General features: G+C 40.3%; 1 long non-coding RNA gene across 1 annotated transcript; it reads left to right on the forward strand.

The window, feature by feature from the left end:
* The first annotated feature begins 848 nt into the window (after nucleotides 1-848).
* LOC129650179 (uncharacterized) lies at nucleotides 849-7014 on the forward strand. The gene is made up of 3 exons (XR_008713652.1): nucleotides 849-872; nucleotides 1803-1900; nucleotides 5702-7014. It is a non-coding gene; the product is annotated as an uncharacterized LOC129650179 (long non-coding RNA).
* The last annotated feature ends 4094 nt before the right edge of the window (nucleotides 7015-11108 follow it).

The following is an 11108-nucleotide window of genomic DNA, read 5'->3' on the forward strand; positions in this document are numbered from 1 at the left end:
GAAAACAAAATTGTCATTCAATCTTGTTTGCTTCAGGAAGTATATTTCCCCCCCTTCCCTGTCATTGTATCTCATACTCTAAGGCTTGGAGGAACACCGGCAAGAACATCTGTTGCTCCAGGCCAGGTGTTTTTTGTGGAGGCCATCAGCTGGGGTGGCAGTAGTCAGGTGCCTTCAGATAGCTGTGGACAGAGGATTTCTAGGAGAAAGGTGGGATGGAAAAAGTTCAGACAGACTTGGTCCTCACCATTTGGGGCAGCAATTCTAGAAGACCATTCTGCATCACAGGGAGTGTCAGTGGGGGTGCAGCACTGAGTGTGAAGAGGGAACACAGAGAAACCAACGCTGGGAGGATGAGGGAGGAAGCCAAAAAACATGCAGGGATTGCAGGGAAGTTCAGGCATACCAGCTTGGTACACACTCAGCTGGCCTGAGGTCCTGGAGCCCAAGAGGTCCATGGAGGCTTGATGTTATGGGAGGCTGCTGTGTGTTACACTGAGGCCTTAGGGCACATCAGCTCAAAAAACCTATAAGAAACTCAGTTACAGTGGTTTTAGAGCTGATGGGAATTCCAGTAAAAGGGAACCTCATTTAGCAGATGAGGAAACTAGAATTCAGAGGTTCAGTGATGAGCCCAAGACCATCCCTTCAAGCTCCCCATGCATCATAAGATGCCCTAGTTCTAAGTGACAGTTGCCTGGTGAAAATCCTTACAGTTAATATAAAGTAGCTTGGTCTTCCAGATGCTCATGAATACACAGTCCAGAACCTTCTTCAAAAATATAATAATTACCTCATTGGAAAAGAAGATTAGAAATCAGACTGACATCAGTAGGCACCAAGACAACCCTCTTAGAAGGCAAAATTCTAAGGTATCAGATAATATCTCTATCCTATTATTGCCAGCAGAGTGTATTTATACTTTCTTTTCATTGTGTAATTTTTTTTAATAAAACAAAAATATCAGAATATTCCTGTACTAAATAGAAATATATGTCTTAAACTGGCCTAAACATTAAGAATATTAAAAAAAAAATTTCCTAACAGGGAGGGCAAGCAACAGGCCTTCCGTCATCAGGAGGCTTACCAAGGTCAGGGCCTCCTTAGTGGCAGGCTGCCTTCCTCGTGGTTACAAGATAGCTGCAGCAGGTCCAGGTGTCACATCCATTCTCTTCTGGTATATCTCTTTTTAGGAATTACACAAATCTTTCCCAGATACTCTGCCCAACCAGTTGTATATGTCAGCTATTGCCATAGTAATAATGAGTAACAGAGTACCCATTTGTAGTAAAGAAAAAGTATATATGTTTATACTTATAATTCAACTGTGGTTTGGCTCTTGTAGGCTGGGCAGATCTACTTTAGTTTACAGGGGCTTCTGAGAATAGCTCTAGGCTCTGGGTTGGCTTCAGGTCTGCTTCAGTGGTGTTTGTTTTGGGACATGGACTGAAGGACAGCTACTACTAAAGACACATGTCTTCTGATGGCGGATAAACTTGAATAAGAGCTGAGTCACACTGTACGTGCACATTTAAGCCCTGTGACTAGCCATCTACTGAATCCCACTGGCCAAAGCAAGTTCCATAGGCAAGTCTCACACAAGTGGGATGGAGATGAAACTCCACTCAAAGTGGGAAGAGTTGGGTAGTGAATATTTAATGAACGATAATCCATATTATTACATTCTCTCCTCCCAAAGCTGATTTCGTCTCTTGGGATATAAACCAGAATTTCTAATTCCTAAAATAATTGCTGAAAAGAGAAATGAGTATTATCAATAATGCTTAAACTAATCACCCTAGGGTTGTTGGGAGTCATGACCCCTGGAGGAATCTAGTGGTAATGTGCTCGGCACAAGGAGCTCATCAGTGCAATTCATCCATCATCACAGAGACTCACAGTAAGTAGAAACACAGGCACAGAGACTCAGCGGAGGCTGGCATTCATTGTGTGTCCTGTGGAAGGATGGAAAGTGCTCAGACATGAGAATCCTCAGAGTCTCCCTGCTCCTTGGCCCCAGTTCTAAGTTGCTAGTTCTACTGCTGTATATTTTCTGGCCTCCCCTTCCCTTGTTCTACATTTTGCTATCACTTCCCACCTTTCTTTTGGGTCCATAATGTGCTTTTGACCATGGAACCAGAAGAGTGATCCAGAGAGGGAAGATTGTGTAATAACCATAGTTAATGATAATTAATGTTTTCGCTGTTTTTTAAGTGCTAAGATATTTTTATCTCTACATCTTTTACTTCTCACAGTGACATAATGAGGTAGCTGCTATTATGACTCTCATTTTACATATGAGGACATTGATGCTTCAAGAGGTCAAAGAAAGGGTTCAAGGTTACAAAACGAATAAAAAGTTGAGTTGGGATTCTAATGCAGGCATGCCTTTCTCCAAAGTTATTATCTTAACTGCTAAGAAATTTTTATATTAATAATTTATAAATAAAACATGTTAGAATAGTTTGGAGATAAGAGAAATAATCTTATTCAGATAGTGAAAAGTCATGGTTTAGTGGTACTGTATCTTTTTTTTTTGATAGCATGGCTAGAGCAGAAGGCTTTAAGTGAAAAAAAATGTCAAAGCATTATTTTTATGGAGTTGTTAATTGTTTTATGGTGTAAGCTCATAAAAGTCACAGACCACAAAACATAATTACAGAATGCACTTGACATCAATTACAGGAAGCGTCAATTTCATTAACTCACATTTTGTCCAGAAGCTATAAATTATGGGAAATAGGGAATGTATGTATATCTCCCTTCTGAATGGCTAATCATATGCCACTCACTGCTGCATGCATTATGGGGATGGGCTGAGCTGGCATATACCCTGTTACATGTCTCTTCCTTTAAGATCGAAGGAAACGTGTTTCTCTCAGAACTCACTCTTTGAAAGACCACGTACCTCTTGAGTAATCTTTGCTTTTGTTTTAATAGGACCTGTTTTTGCAGTAACTTTGTAGTTCTCAAAATGTCTTTCAGAGATCCATAGGGGTCCCTGAGACCTATTGAGGAAGTCCCTGAGGGAAAGACTGTGTTCCTCATAATACAAAGATGGTATTTCACTTTTGAACTCTCACTGTCTCATGGGTGTATGGTGGAGTTTTCCAGGGGCTACACACATGGTTATCACAACAGATGGAATGCAGAAGCACAAATGGGAGTCCAGCTGTCTTCTATTAAGCCAGACATTAATAAGATTGACAAAAATGTAAAGCCCAGCACCAGATTTACAGTCCACCTTCAGCACAAGACACAAAGTTTGTCAATTAATATTTCCCTGAGCCTTATCTTACGTCTTGCTTATTTCCCTTGTAAAGACTTCATTACTTATTTATTTTCCACCCTGGTCTATTTAAAAATGTTGAGTCACAGCTTCACATAGGTTATTCTTGGCTTTTGGAAATGAAACTGTTGGTAGAAAGGATGCGTTAGTTAAGAGCATGGTATGGGGATGCAGTATTGAAGATTTTCATATAAATGTGCCTTCAAATTCAAATGCTTCTTAGAGACTGCAGGCAGGGTCCTCTTGGTTATTGTGGAAGCTGTTGCCACTCTATCTAAATGGACAGAACTTCCTTTATGGAGCTCTTCCTTTCTTTTCTCTAAATTATTCGTATCCCCTTAAGGTATGGCCTCTTTCCTCTCCTTCTCTCCAGGTCTCCTTCTTTAGTCCAGGAGGGTTTTCCCCCCCTTTTCTTTCTTCTGCTTTACATTTACATTCTCTGTGACCTATTCTTAAAACTTATTTTCTAATGCATTTCTTGAGTTCAGAATAAAAGGCTAGTACTCGCAGCATTACTTCATCTTCATTATTAGCCTCTTGTAACTCTCTCTGATTTAAGGGTATTGTATAATACTTGCTCTCTCTGCTAATGTACATTATGTTGGCACTGCAATCAGCAAGCATTTCAAGGGCTTCAGTCAACAACAGTACCCAAAGCTTTGAATTCAAATAAGTATAATTATTTTTGCAAATTGGTGTCTAAATAGAGAGCGGGTACAGTCAGTCTAAAGCATGCAATAAGGCACACCCTTTAACTTTAATATTCTGTGTGATGTACAGATGACTAGTATGGGCATTCATTCATCAATTGTTATGGTTTTGACCAATGAATACTTTCGTTTCAATAGAACTTCAGAACAACTTATTGTCTGTCTCTCTTCTATTTGAATACAATTATAAACCTTCAAAGGGAAAGATAAAACTGGTAATGTTAGACTCTTGGGGCATTGTCTCTTTTTCTTTTTCATCACATTGTAATTTGTTTCTTCTTTACAAAAACAGCCTCATGAGAGGCCTCTGTTTCCATGAATTCACTGTGGTTGGTCTATGTCACTGATTTATGTTGTCAAAAAAGTTAGCATTAGATTCATCTATATAGCATCAAAATAAGTTTAGATAAGTGAGAGAAACTCATCCATACTTGAGTGGAGTATCCTCAGGCTAATTTGCTCTCACTCTCAGCCTCCCTGAATTCAGCTCTAACCAACCTCCACTCCACTACAAAGAATTCAGAAAGCTTTCCCAAAAGGAACTACCCATTCCATTGGAGACACTGCCCTGAGTCTAACATTGTGTGTGTCTGTTGCTCGGTCATGTCTGACTCTTTGCAGCCTGCCAGGCTCCTCTGCCCATGGTATTCTCCAGGCAAGAATACTGGCGTGGATTGCCCTTTCCTCCTCTAGGGGATCTTCCCAACCAAGGGATCCAACTTGGGTCTCCTGTATTGGCAGGCAGATTCTTTACTGTCTGAGCCATCAGAGAAGCCCTGAAGAAGTATGATTATATACGGAATACTGGTGGTGGTGGTTTAGTGGGTGGGTTAGACCCAAAGTCATGTCTGACTCTTGCGACCTCATAGACTGTAGCCCAGTAGGCTCCTCTCTCCATGGGATTCCCCAGGCAATAATACTGGAGTGGGTTGCCATTTCCTCCTCCAGGGGATCTTCCTGACACAGGGATTGAACCCAGTCCTGCATTGTGGGTGGTCTCCCGCATTGCAGGTGAATTCTTTACCACTGAACCATGAGGGAAGCAAGCGGTCTCACAGACAACAGGATGACTGTATTATTTTAAGTTTCCTAGCTAACTATATTAAATATTTCTTAGAAAATGATCCCTTGACTTATTACTTATGAAACCTACCAGTGAAGAGCTTTCAGACAGAGTGTACTTAAGGCATGGAGGAAACAGTCCAGAAATTTGAGCCTGGTCTTTAAGGTCGTCTGTTTCCAGCTTTGTAATTATCACATGCTACAGTTCCATGCACTGTCTTCTGAGACTTGCTTGTCTTTTTTTGTGAAATACCTCAGTCCTCTTCTTCTCCCTGTTAATATAGAGCAGTGTCATCAAGTCCCAGTGTTTGGCATCTTTGTGCCTAAACCCACTTACTGGACACTTACTAGCTATGTGGCTTTGTTGGATGGTTTTTAAGACCAGTTCATTGTTAATACTGTGAGAAAACAGCACAGACCTCATAGAATTTTTATCAGGATCAGATGACATGCTGTGTGTAAATACTTAGCACCATGCCTGACATATAATAAGCATTACATAAGTGGGAAGTATTATTTTTCCTTTTGATATCTCGATTGAATTCAAACCTCTTCAGTGAGAACTTCCAGGTCTCCTAAGCTGGAATTGATTTTCCATCCCCACTTCTCATGGGATGCTTTTCTTTTCTTGTTTTCTCAGTTTTCCTAGGATCAGGATGAATTGTGTACCTCCAACACTGGACGGGGTGTGCCTCCGGGGCTGAATCTGTGCCTTACTGACCTGAGAATTTCTCACTCACACAAGAACACTCAGCAGGGTGCCTTGCCCATTGGATGAGCTAAACCACATTCTTGCCCTTGGCACTGACATTTGCGCATAAAGTACAGTTCCTGCCCTCAAGAAGCTTGCCATCTGTTACAGGATGATAAAGCTAAAACACACAGACTGTTTGAGAGAAGAGAGAACTCCATGGAAACTTGCACTGTCAAGAAATGCTCTCTGGAGGAGGAAGAGCTTTTGGAGGGTCTGGATGGGCTAATCTCAAAGCAGATAAACATATTTCTGGAAGATGGACAATGCTGATTCGAGACTCTTAGTATGGATACGATTTATGTACGATGAGATGCACAAGTCTTAAGAGTACAGTTGGATGGGTTTTGTTAAATGTGTGTAACTTGCCTGACTACCATCATTATAAAGAAAATTTCCATCATCTAGGAAGTTTCCTTCCAGTTCCAGTCATTTTCTCTCCCGGAGTACTCAGTTTTTTGATTTCCATTTCCATAAACCAGGTTTTTTTTGTTCTAGGAGTTAATATAAGTGGGATCATACACTATGTATGTGGGCTTCCCTGGTGGCTCAGCTGGTCAAGAATCCATCTGCAGTGTAGGAGACCTGGGCTTGATCCCTGGGTTGGAAAGATCCCCTGGAGAAGGGAACAGCTACCTGCTCCAGTATTCTGGCTTGGAGAATTCCATGGACTGTGTAGTCCGTGGAGTCGCAGAGTCGGACACGACTGAGCGACTTTCACTATACACTATGTATTCTTGTGAATCTAGTTTCTTTCACTCATCATGTTTTTGAGATTTATCCATGCTGTTTGTCAGTACTTCATTCATTTTTATTTTTGGCTGTGCCGGGTCATTGTTAATGCACAGGGTTTTCTCTAGTTGTGATGAGCGGGGGCTACTCATTGTGGTGACTTCTATTGTTGTGGAGCAAGGGCTCTAGGACTGGGGACTTCAGTAATGTGGCACATGGGCTTAGCTGCCCGGTGGCATGTGGGATCTTCCTGGACCTGGAATTGAACCCCTGCCCCCTGCATTGGCAGGCAAATTATTAACCAGTGGATCACCAGGGAAGTCCCAGTAACTCATTTTTTACTATTGAATAGTATTCCATTAATTGAGTATACCGCAGTTTTGTTTATTCATTTTCCTGTTGATGGACATCTGGATCACTTTTAGTTTTTAGCAGTTATGAGTCATGCATAATAAACATTCTTTGAAGTATTTTTGTGGATATACATGTTCATCACTCTTAGAGAAATATTAGATAACACACATTTATAGATCAGATGTGCACTTTATGAGAGACTGTCAACTTTTTCTTAAGCAGTGGCACAATTTAATACCTCTACCAGAAAATTAAGAGAAGAAAAAAAATTCATTCATAATTATTCATATATTTATTATTCTTGGTACTCTTTATTCATTCCTATGGATCTGAGTTTCCATTTGTTTTCATTTCTCTCAAAATAATTTTATCATTTCTTATCATTTTTGGTGATGAATGTCTTTATCAGTTTTCAGTGTCATGAAGTATCATGAAACATCAAAAAATGTTTTCACTTGATATCAAATTCTAGGTTGATAGATTCTCCCCTTTTCTCCTTATCCTGTAATTAAAAAGATACTCTATTGTCTTCTGGCCTCCACTGTTATTGATGAGAGCTCAGTATTCTTTTTTATTATTTATTGTTTCCCTGTTCAGTTCAGTCACTCAGTTGTGTTTGACTCTTTGCGACCCCATGGACTGCAGTACACCAGGCTTCCCTGTCCATCACCAACTCCCAGAGCCTACTCAAACTCATGTCCATCATGTTGGTGATGCCATCCAATCATTTCATCCTCTGTCATCCCCTTCTCCTCCCGCCTTCAATCTTTCCCAGCATCAGGGTCTTTTCCAGTGAGTCAGTTCTTCTCATCAGGTGGCCAAAGTATTGGAATTTCAGCTTCAGCATCAGTCCTTCCAATGAATATGCAGGACTGATCTCCTTTAGGATGGACTGGTTGGATCTCCTTGCAGTCCAAGGGACTCTCAAGAGTCTTCTCCAACTCCACACTTCAAAAGCATCAATTCTTCGGTGCTCAGCTTTCTTTATAGTCCAACTCTCACATCCATACATGACTACTGGAAAAACCATAGCCTTGACTAGACAGACCTTTGTTGGCAAAGTAACATCTCTGCTTTTTAATAAGCTGTCTAGGTTGGTCATAAATTTTCTTCCAAAGAGCAAGCATCTTTTAATTTCATGGCTGCAGTCACCATCTGCAGTGATTTTGGAGTCCAAAATAATTAAGTTAGCCACTGTTTCCACTGTTTCTCCATCTATTTGCCATGAAATGATGGGACTGGATGCCATGATCTTAGTTTTCTGAATGTTGAGTTTTAAGCCAACTTTCTCACTCTCATCTTTCACTTTCACCAAGAGTCTCTTTTTTTCTCTCTCTGAATGCTATTATGATTTTCTTTTTACCTTTGGTTTTCAGCTGCTTAACTATGATGTTTATATATGTGGTTTAAATTTTTTGAAAAATTCTGCTTGAAAGTCTATGAAATCTTGGAATAGTAAGTTAACATTCTTCTAGGCAACGGAGTTATTGGCTAAACTTATAGAGGGTTTGTTTTATTAAGATGGGTATGTTTACTTTTGCCCTTTGTATTGATGGGGTTAATACTTCAGAGACATACAAGTCAATCCTAAGACATGTCCTCCTTGGATTTCAGTGGAAAGACCAAGGTGTTTATTACCAAAAGCTTATAACTTGGAAACACTCCAACTTTAAACTCTTCCTACTCTTCAGTGAGCAGCACCAAATATTCCTGCTCATCACCAACCTTCCAGCTGTTGCTTTCTGCTGGATTTCAGCAGTCTTCCTGTGTAGATGTAACAAAGTCAGCCAATGATTTGAGAATAGTGTATATATCAGATCGAGGGATTCCTTTCTTTGATGCTTTCATTTTCTGGATTTCCTTTCTTAATCTCTAGCTACTCTGGAGGCCCTGGACTCTGTTCTCAAACATCAAGTTCTACCTGAACATCCCTTGGGCCAAGGAGGTCACTTAAGAGAAAAGCTTTAAAAGGGATGCTCTCTCTTGGTTCAATTCTCCCATTTCAAGGGTTTACTGCCCTCCAGTTTGTGCATACTTTTAGTTATTCTCTAGGGCCTACAGATAATTTTCTATTTTTAATAATTTTGTCCAGAGACTTTTAATTCTTAGTTGTAGGAGTCAGATTCTGATGTAGGCTACTGCTCCATGGCTGAAACTGCAGCCTCTCTGTGTTTGTTTCCCAGGATGTCTTTCTGATTAGAGATGAAATTCTGTGTGCAGAAAAATTGGTTTGGCTCTGTGGGCTAGAGTATATAAGGCCTTAAAGGCCAGGCAATGGATATTTTACATGATGGAGTAGACAATAGGGAAAGGGTCATGTCTGAGTTATAGATAGCTTTTGTTTTTAAATATTAGAATGATGCTGACATTTATTATAATTCATGGAAAGACTTGACATGTATTCAAATGAATTTGTATGGTATTTTCATCATTTACATGAAGCAAATGTCAGAACAGAAGTAAGACCTTCAATTTATCCTTGTAATTATAAGTCCTTCCCTCTGCTTATCTTCCTGTTCTCTTTTCCCCTCCATGCCCCTCCCCCATTCCTTTTCTGGTCTTTTCTCTCTCATTTGCCTTTTCTTTATTTTCTTCAAGTTTGTGATGAATGTATGAAAAAGGTACTAGAGCTATTTAAATTTATTTCAACAGTTGAAATTTGATCTTCAAAAAGAGTCAAAAATATTTTACTCAGTAAAAAGCATTTATTTTTATTTTTTAACCTTATTATTCTCAGAGCTTAGCAAAATATTAAAACCAGAGAAATTATTAAATTATAATTTATCAATTCAAAAAAACCTTTGCGAAGCTCCTGCAATTACACTTGGTAACTCTATGTTACAACTTGGAAAAGTAGTTTTGATCAAAGCGTCATATAAAATTAAATGTATGGTGTAATGGAGACTATAAAAATGCTATACACATGACAAAGATTAGAAGGGAATATACAAAAAGTTAATAGCTGTGTGATCAAAGGATTATAAATATTTATTTCCAAGCTATGTGCTTAAAATTCCTTTTTTGTTAGAAGAACTTCAGTAGGAATACATGGGGCATTTGAACATTAGGATTTAGATTTTAATTATTCCAGGATTCAGCAAAGTTATACCTTCAAAACTACAATTAAAGTTATACCTTCAAACCTCTCCCCTGGCTAATACAGGTGCTGGTATAATTCTGGTTACTTAGTGCCATGGACGGAGGAGCCTGGTAGGCTGCAGTATATGAGGTCGCTAAGAGTCGGACATGACTGAGCGACTTCACTTTGACTTTTCACTTTCATGCATTGGAGAAGGAAATGGCAATCCACTCCAGTGTTCTTGCCTGGAGAATCCCAGGGACGGGGGAGCCTGGTGGGCTGCCGTCTATGGGGTTGCACAGAGTTGGACACGACTGAAGCGACTTAGCAGCAGCAGCAGCAGTGCCAACCTAGTGATGGCTGGACAGGCAGGAGGCAGACATGCATCAAGATGTCTAGTAAAACCTGAGCCCTTCTGTGTTTTCAGATGGAGAATCACAGGTTCCAAGGGCACATAGGGAAAACATGGAATGCAACCTTAGGACAGAGGATAAAGTTTTTTACTAGCTGGCTGGTTGATCCTGCCCATCTTCATGCTCTTTCCTCCTCACTCTCAGGCTGATTATGCAGTGCCAGGTGGAGGATGAGGTCAGAGGACTATGATGCACCATACTGATGGGCTTCTTGTGGGTTCTGTAACTTATGGTAAAAAAAATGTTTCTGTTGGTGGAGGGCACGAGGCATCATAATAGTCAGAACTAGGGTTATCATGACATTTCTAAACATCTAAACTAGAGCCTGTTTTAGAGCTGGAGGGGATGCTACTAGCTGGAATAATAGGCACAAACTGTGATGTGCCAGGCAGACTGAAGCGTAAGGGCCACCTACCTGTAGCCCAGGTGGCTTTTGGGCTGCACTAGGATAGTTATGTCTTCCAGGTTGTTTTTTGTCTTCCTTTGACCCCAGATCGTGGGACATCACTCCAGACAGAATGAAGGAATAGGCTCCTGTCCCAGATGGTACTTCCTAACTTTGGCTTTCCTCTGAGTAACTGAGGATTTTGAGCAGGGACTGGAATGAGTAACATGATGTTTCACGCAGAAATGCCTGGACCAAAGAATGTAGGATGGATTAGAAGGGCAAGAATTGTGAGTCACTGAGACCAAGGAAGAGGTGGTGGCAGTGACTCAG

Source organism: Bubalus kerabau, chromosome 4 (assembly GCF_029407905.1).
Source record: "Bubalus kerabau isolate K-KA32 ecotype Philippines breed swamp buffalo chromosome 4, PCC_UOA_SB_1v2, whole genome shotgun sequence".
Classification (NCBI taxonomy): domain Eukaryota; kingdom Metazoa; phylum Chordata; class Mammalia; order Artiodactyla; family Bovidae; genus Bubalus; species Bubalus kerabau.